Source organism: Pseudophryne corroboree, chromosome 2, assembly GCF_028390025.1.
Source record: "Pseudophryne corroboree isolate aPseCor3 chromosome 2, aPseCor3.hap2, whole genome shotgun sequence".
NCBI lineage: Eukaryota > Metazoa > Chordata > Amphibia > Anura > Myobatrachidae > Pseudophryne > Pseudophryne corroboree.
The window spans coordinates 946,679,758-946,685,979 of NC_086445.1; the positions used below are offsets into that span (position 1 = coordinate 946,679,758).

The 6,222-nt window shown below is 46.2% G+C and overlaps 1 pseudogene; it reads left to right on the top strand.

The window, feature by feature from the left end:
- The first annotated feature begins 1,576 nt into the window (after positions 1 to 1,576).
- On the top strand, positions 1,577 to 1,695 carry LOC135051970 (5S ribosomal RNA; annotated as a pseudogene).
- The last annotated feature ends 4,527 nt before the right edge of the window (positions 1,696 to 6,222 follow it).

A 6,222-nucleotide genomic window follows, 5' to 3' on the forward strand; every position in this document is an offset into this window, starting at 1 on the left:
CCTTCAGTACCCCAACATACACAGTCACTACACGGTAGAACAGTGACTCACTTTTTATTAACTGGTGCGGTTGTCACTGTTCTGGTAACTTAAAGGGTTATCATTTCACAAGCATACACAATCACCTTCAATGGCAATTAACGTAAGATTATAGCTGGTTATGTATACTCAGCAATGTACATTAGAAGGAATATATATCATTAAGAAATAACAGTTCTCAATATTACCAATGCTGTTCAGCATTAAAAAGTTCAATATCTCCAAATACATACTTGTTAATTCATAAGAAACAAATTACACTACACAGCGTAAAATAAATAACAATCCTATCACTAAAATCAAAGGCTAAGCCACAATCACCGCTAAATTACTTATTGGGGCCCCTTTAACTGCTATAATGTTCAGCTCGCTGAATTAAGTTTATGTAGTGCACTTTTCAGTAAATTTAATGTCCTGGAGACAAATGAACTAGTTGCAGCAACTTTTCTCTGTGCGAGAACTGACCGGGAGATGCAAGCTGCTCTGCTAGGGAATGCCTCCTGTACAATTTAGGGGGTCATTCCGAGTCGATCGCTCGCTAGCTATTTTTTGCAGCGCTGCGATCAGATAGTCGCCGCCTATAGAGGAGTGATTTTTTCTTTGCAAGCGTGCGATCGCATGTGCATCCGAGCGGTACAAAAAAGTTTTGTGCAGTTTCTGATACCGGAAGTGAACAAGCCCGCAAGGGTGAAATGCGTTTTCCACGGAGGGACCACTCCATGGAAGGACCTGCTGGCACCAGCCTTTTCTAGGACATGACACCGCAATCACTCCATTGGACTGTCATATTCTGAGCTTCGTAAGCCTGCACCCATTGGGTGAATAGCTTATTCAGTACCAATAGATGCCTATCCATATCTGATATATATGTATGTATAGGTGATTCTTGCATTTAGGCTGAGTTATATATATTATTTTCTATGTATATTTTTTTGTGCTTTTTTCACATTTGACACATATTTATTCACATGTGATCTCTGTATACACAGTGATTCACATATGATTCCTGGATCCAGGCACGGTTAGTTATTTAACTGCCTGCACAGCGAACAGTCCTATGTGTCAGGGATCGTTTTGAGCCAATATTACATCCACATCTCTACACCATAAGCAGCAGTGCAACAATTTTACTTATTTCCATCCACAATTTCGTTTGCAATGTATCCAAATTAGGAATGTTTCTAAGTTGCAATAATATGTGGTGTCTCCATATAGGAGAATAGATGTCTGACTGACACATGATTTACAAAACTGCCTGACGTTTGAGATTTAATTAGGAGCTCTTTTTTCTCCTACAAGACTGACTGAATAAGTTACTATAAAAAAGGATATATTTTTTCTATAACCCCTTCTTTTCTGACTTACCATCTTTCCGTGGACTCTCATCCACGATCCAGGGGGCACGACACCACATTTGTGGTGGGCGTTGCACCTTGCCTAATGGGGAAAGCAGATCCACATATTATACTCTATCTTACTTTTAAAACTACATCTTCTACTGCTCCTATATAGGTGCACTCTCATTGGTATATAGTTCCTCTACTATCATACCACGCTGCTAATGCCCGATCTCGTCCAATCTTGGAAGCCAAACAGCGTTGGGCGGGGTCAGTACCTGGAGAGGAGACTTCCTGGGAATACCCGGTTTTGTAGAGCAGGCACTACTCCCTTTATTTAAAAGGTGAACACCAACAGCAGTATCACCACTAATCTCTTCTTTCTTTCCTTTGTTCTGTCAATTCAGCGTCAAGCTTTGTCAAACTAATTTTTATGTATATATAACAAATACGTGCATATTCGAATAACTGGTGACCACCAAAGTGTATAATAAGGATCCAACCTAAGTGGTTCTCTGAAGATACACTACTACACACTTGTTGATCCTTCCTTGGTCCCATCAATACAGAATTTCTGTACTGGTCAGGAGAAACGGGTGTTAGACAATCAAGTGTCTACAACCTTTCTAATCACCTTTTTGTGTAAAAAAAAGACCAGAACATTTTAACATTTTTTCCTCTTTATTCACATTTTGGATCACATTTGGGTAACGTTTTTAATTTTGAATATTAAACTGATGTTTTAAAAATATTTCCTTAATACATTTTTGAAGAAATTTTCTTCTATACATAAGAGTGCGCCCACACAAGAGCTTTCTTTCTCTCCCATGGTTAGTAGCTCAGAACTTACTCAGCCGCTGCGATCACTTCAGCCTGTTCTTGTCCGGAATTGACGTCAGACACCCGCCCTGCAAACGCTTGGACATGCCTGCGTTTTTCCAAACACTTCCAGAAAATGGTCAGTTGCCAACCACAAACGCCCTCTTCCTGTCAATCTCTTTGCGATCGGCTGTGCGAACGGATTCTTAGTTAAATCTATCGCTCAGCAATGATCCGCTTTGTACCAGTACGACGCGCCTGCGCATTGCGGTACATACGCATGCGCAGTAGTGACCTGATCTCAGCGCAGCAAAAAATCCTAGCGTGCGCACAGGTCAGAATGACCCCCCTTAGTTGAACTTGCCTTGAACTGTAGCTGACAAATACGGTGTAAGTTTTTGTGTGTCCCCGATAAATTGGCTGCTCTGTAAAGTAACCGTTAGTTGAAGTGCGTTTGTCATTGCACTTAAACAGTTTCCTGTCTCTAAATGATCTTGCTTGGTGTATACACTATCGGATATAGGGGGTCATTCTGAGTTGATCGCTCGCTTGCTACTTTTAGCAGCCGTGCAAACGCATTGTCGCCACTCACCGGGGAGTGTATTTTCGCTTTGCAGAAGTGCAAACGCTTGTGCAGCAGAGCGGCTGCAAAATCATTTTGCGCAAAACAAGACCAGCCCTGTAGTTACTCTTCGTGTGCGTTGATTCTAATGACGGAGGGATGGCTTTTGACGTTACACACCCGCACAGCGTTCGCCCAGTCATGCCTGCGTTTTCCCCGACACACCTGCGTTTTTCTAAGCACTCACTAAAAACGGTCGGTTGCCACCCAGAAACGCCCACTTCATGTCAATCTTCCTGCATTCTGCCATCCTACTGAAAGCTTCGCTAGAACCTGTGCCAAACCACAAAGGACTTTGTACCCATACGTCGCACGTGCGCATTGCGGTGCATACGCATGTGCAGAAATGCCGATTTTTAGCCTGATCGCTGCCTTGCGAACAACGGCAGCTAGCGATCAACTTGGAATGACCCCCATAATGTACTGTAAGCTGCAATGTAAAACAGTCGCTGTCCCTGTTAGAAGCACTATCCCTCTCTATATATCCCTGAGGAAGCTTGTGATGCATTGTTAGTGCAGCAGTGTTACCGACCTGCGTTACAAGGGTTAGGTAGGCCTCAGTTAACCACTGTGAGCTGACCTCTGTCTGCAGCCAGGGCTGGCTCTACCATTAGGCAGCTTTAGGCGGCTGCCTAGGGGCGCTGGCCACTGGAGGGCGCCACTGAATTCATCTAGCAAAAAACTGAAGGATGTCTCTGTATGCGGGTCAGCAATGAACTTACAGATGTGGGCATGGAACACAATAAGGAGCATACAAATATATGACGCCGGAATCCTGACAGCTGACATCCTGAATTTTAGCATGCCGGGGAGGGTTAGGCTGCAGAGAGGGAGGGTTAGGGTAAATGGTAAGGTTAATTAATTGAATTCAAGATGTTAGTATTATAGTGGTCGGGATGCTGTTGTCTGTATTCTGACCGGCGGCATCTCGTATCCCGCCCCAATTAAATATCCCCACCAGACTCCATATACAGTATTATACAGTATACAAAGAATAGACAGTACTTTAGCAATTTTAAAGTGAAAGTAGATTGTGAACAAATTCACACCTGTTTTTTACTTTATATATAAGTAAAGATATACTTTATCACTTTAATAGTCCTTTAGTGTTGTCTCTGTATATGTTTAATGATGCAATTCACCCCAGCCCATCTGCATTTCCCCTTCGGGAGGCGTTGGATGTGGTGGTGGGGTTTGCAGGTTAGGGGGTGCTAGGATGAAGATTTGCCTAGGGTGCACAGAAACCTTGCACCGGCCCTGTCTGCGGCTGCAGCAAACACTGTCTCTGCTCCTCCCACCATCTGTTACTTCAAAGTAGAGCTACCTCCAGGGCTGTCCTTCAAAAGGGAGAGCAGGTTGTGTCATCTAGTTCCCAGCCACACAGTCAGTAGAGCCCGTCACTGCTCCGCCCCATCAGAAGCCGCCTGTCAGACAGTACCACCGAAAACAGCGTGATCTCCCGCAGGAGGCTGGTATCACCAATCGGTTGCAACAGTGATGCTCTCAGGTCACTGGGAATATAAGCTGGCTCTCCGTAAATTGTGCAGCACTCCTGTCACACACTGCCAGCTGCCTCTGATCCAATCTGCTGCTGTCTGGCCTCCTAAGATGGCCACTACCCAACTGCCTACAAGAACACAGCTGTAACTGCCACAGCACAAACCGACTCTCCCTCCCTGGGATCCATACGCCTCTTGCTGATTGGCCAGTGTCTCCCTGCCAGAGGCAGCACTCAGGGTACAGTTAACTCTTTCCCTGCTGCAAGTTTAATGGTGTCCAGCCAAGGATGCATTCAGCAGGGGAAGGGCCATAAAAGTCACACTACAGTTTGTGGCTTCACCATTGGGGTGCCACATGCATATCAGTGTTTACTAATGCCATATGCATGAACATTTCAGCAAAGAGCAGCTTTCCCGATGAGCGCAGTCCTTTCCAGGGTGGAGACTTCCAGGTTTAGGACCCGGTAGTCACTCTGCGCACTCGTCAAGTGCCGAACATGCTGCAGGGGGTGGGAGACATCCGATTGGATCCCTCTCAGGAGGAAAGACAAAAAGAAGCCCATAGGTTTCTACAGGGTAACGCCCTCTGCAGATAGCATTGTCCACCACTTCCAAGCTCCAGAATGTATTACATTTCGGAGTTTGGTGCATATGTGGTAAGTGGCCATATATTGGTTTGTGGATTGGCAGCATTTTTAGGTATGAGGCATCCCACCCTAGATCATACAAGCTACAAGGTCACCGTTACAGCATTGGCCCTATAGAAGACCTCTAGGGCCAGTGATCTTTCACTAAAAGATGTGGCTTCATAGGCAGCTTGCACCATCAATGGCCCAGGAGGTACATACCTCAGACATAGGGTGGGATGTATTAACATACATCGCCACCCCTCGCCAGCCCATCGCAGCGATGTTGATCGCATATGTACTAACATATGCGATTAACATCGCATAGCGATGACGGAGGCCCCTCGCGATACCTGTGAGGTGGTGTGCTGGGGGTCTCCATCACTTCCCTGGGGTCTCCACCTGCTCACCTGCCGGGGAGTAGGCAGCAGGCTGTCCCGGGTGCCTCCTCCCTGCAGCCGGAAGGACCTCCGGCTGTGTTGCTAGTGGGAGGAGGAGTTTAGCTTCCAGGCCAGGGCTTCCTTGAAGAAGGTATGCCGCAGGGAGAGGGGTCGGCGGAGGCGGCGGGTTGTGGGGCCGGCGATAAGAGGCCCATAGGCTTCTATAGGGTATCACCATCCAAAGATGGCGATACCCTCAGGGGCAAAAACGCGGCAGTTAGTACATATGAAAATGTGATAAAACTAGAGATGAGCGGGTTCGGTTCCTCGGAATCCGAACCCGCCCGAACTTCAGCTTTTTTTACACGGATCCGAGCGACTTGGATCTTCCCGCCTTGCTCGGTTAACCCGAGCGCGCCCGAACGTCATCATGACGCTGTCGGATTCTCGCGAGGCTCGGATTCTATCGCGAGACTCGGATTCTATATAAGGAGCCGCGCGTCGCCGCCATTTTCACACGTGCATTGAGATTGATAGGGAGAGGACGTGGCTGGCGTCCTCTCCATTTAGATTAGAAGAGAGAGAGTGAGATTGAGACAGAGACACTTGATTTACTGGAGCTTAGGAGTACTAGAGAGAGAGTGCAGAGTTTACTAGTGACTGACCACTGACCACTGACCACCAGTGCAGTTTTATTTAATATAATCCGTTCTCTGCCTGAAAAAAACGATACACAGTGACTCAGTCACATACCATATCTGTGCTCAGCCCAGTGTGCTGCATCATCTATGTATAATATCTGACTGTGCTCACACAGCTTAATTGTGGGGGAGACTGGGGAGCAGTTATAGGTTATAGCAGGAGCCAGGAGTACATACATATTATTAAAATTAAACAGTG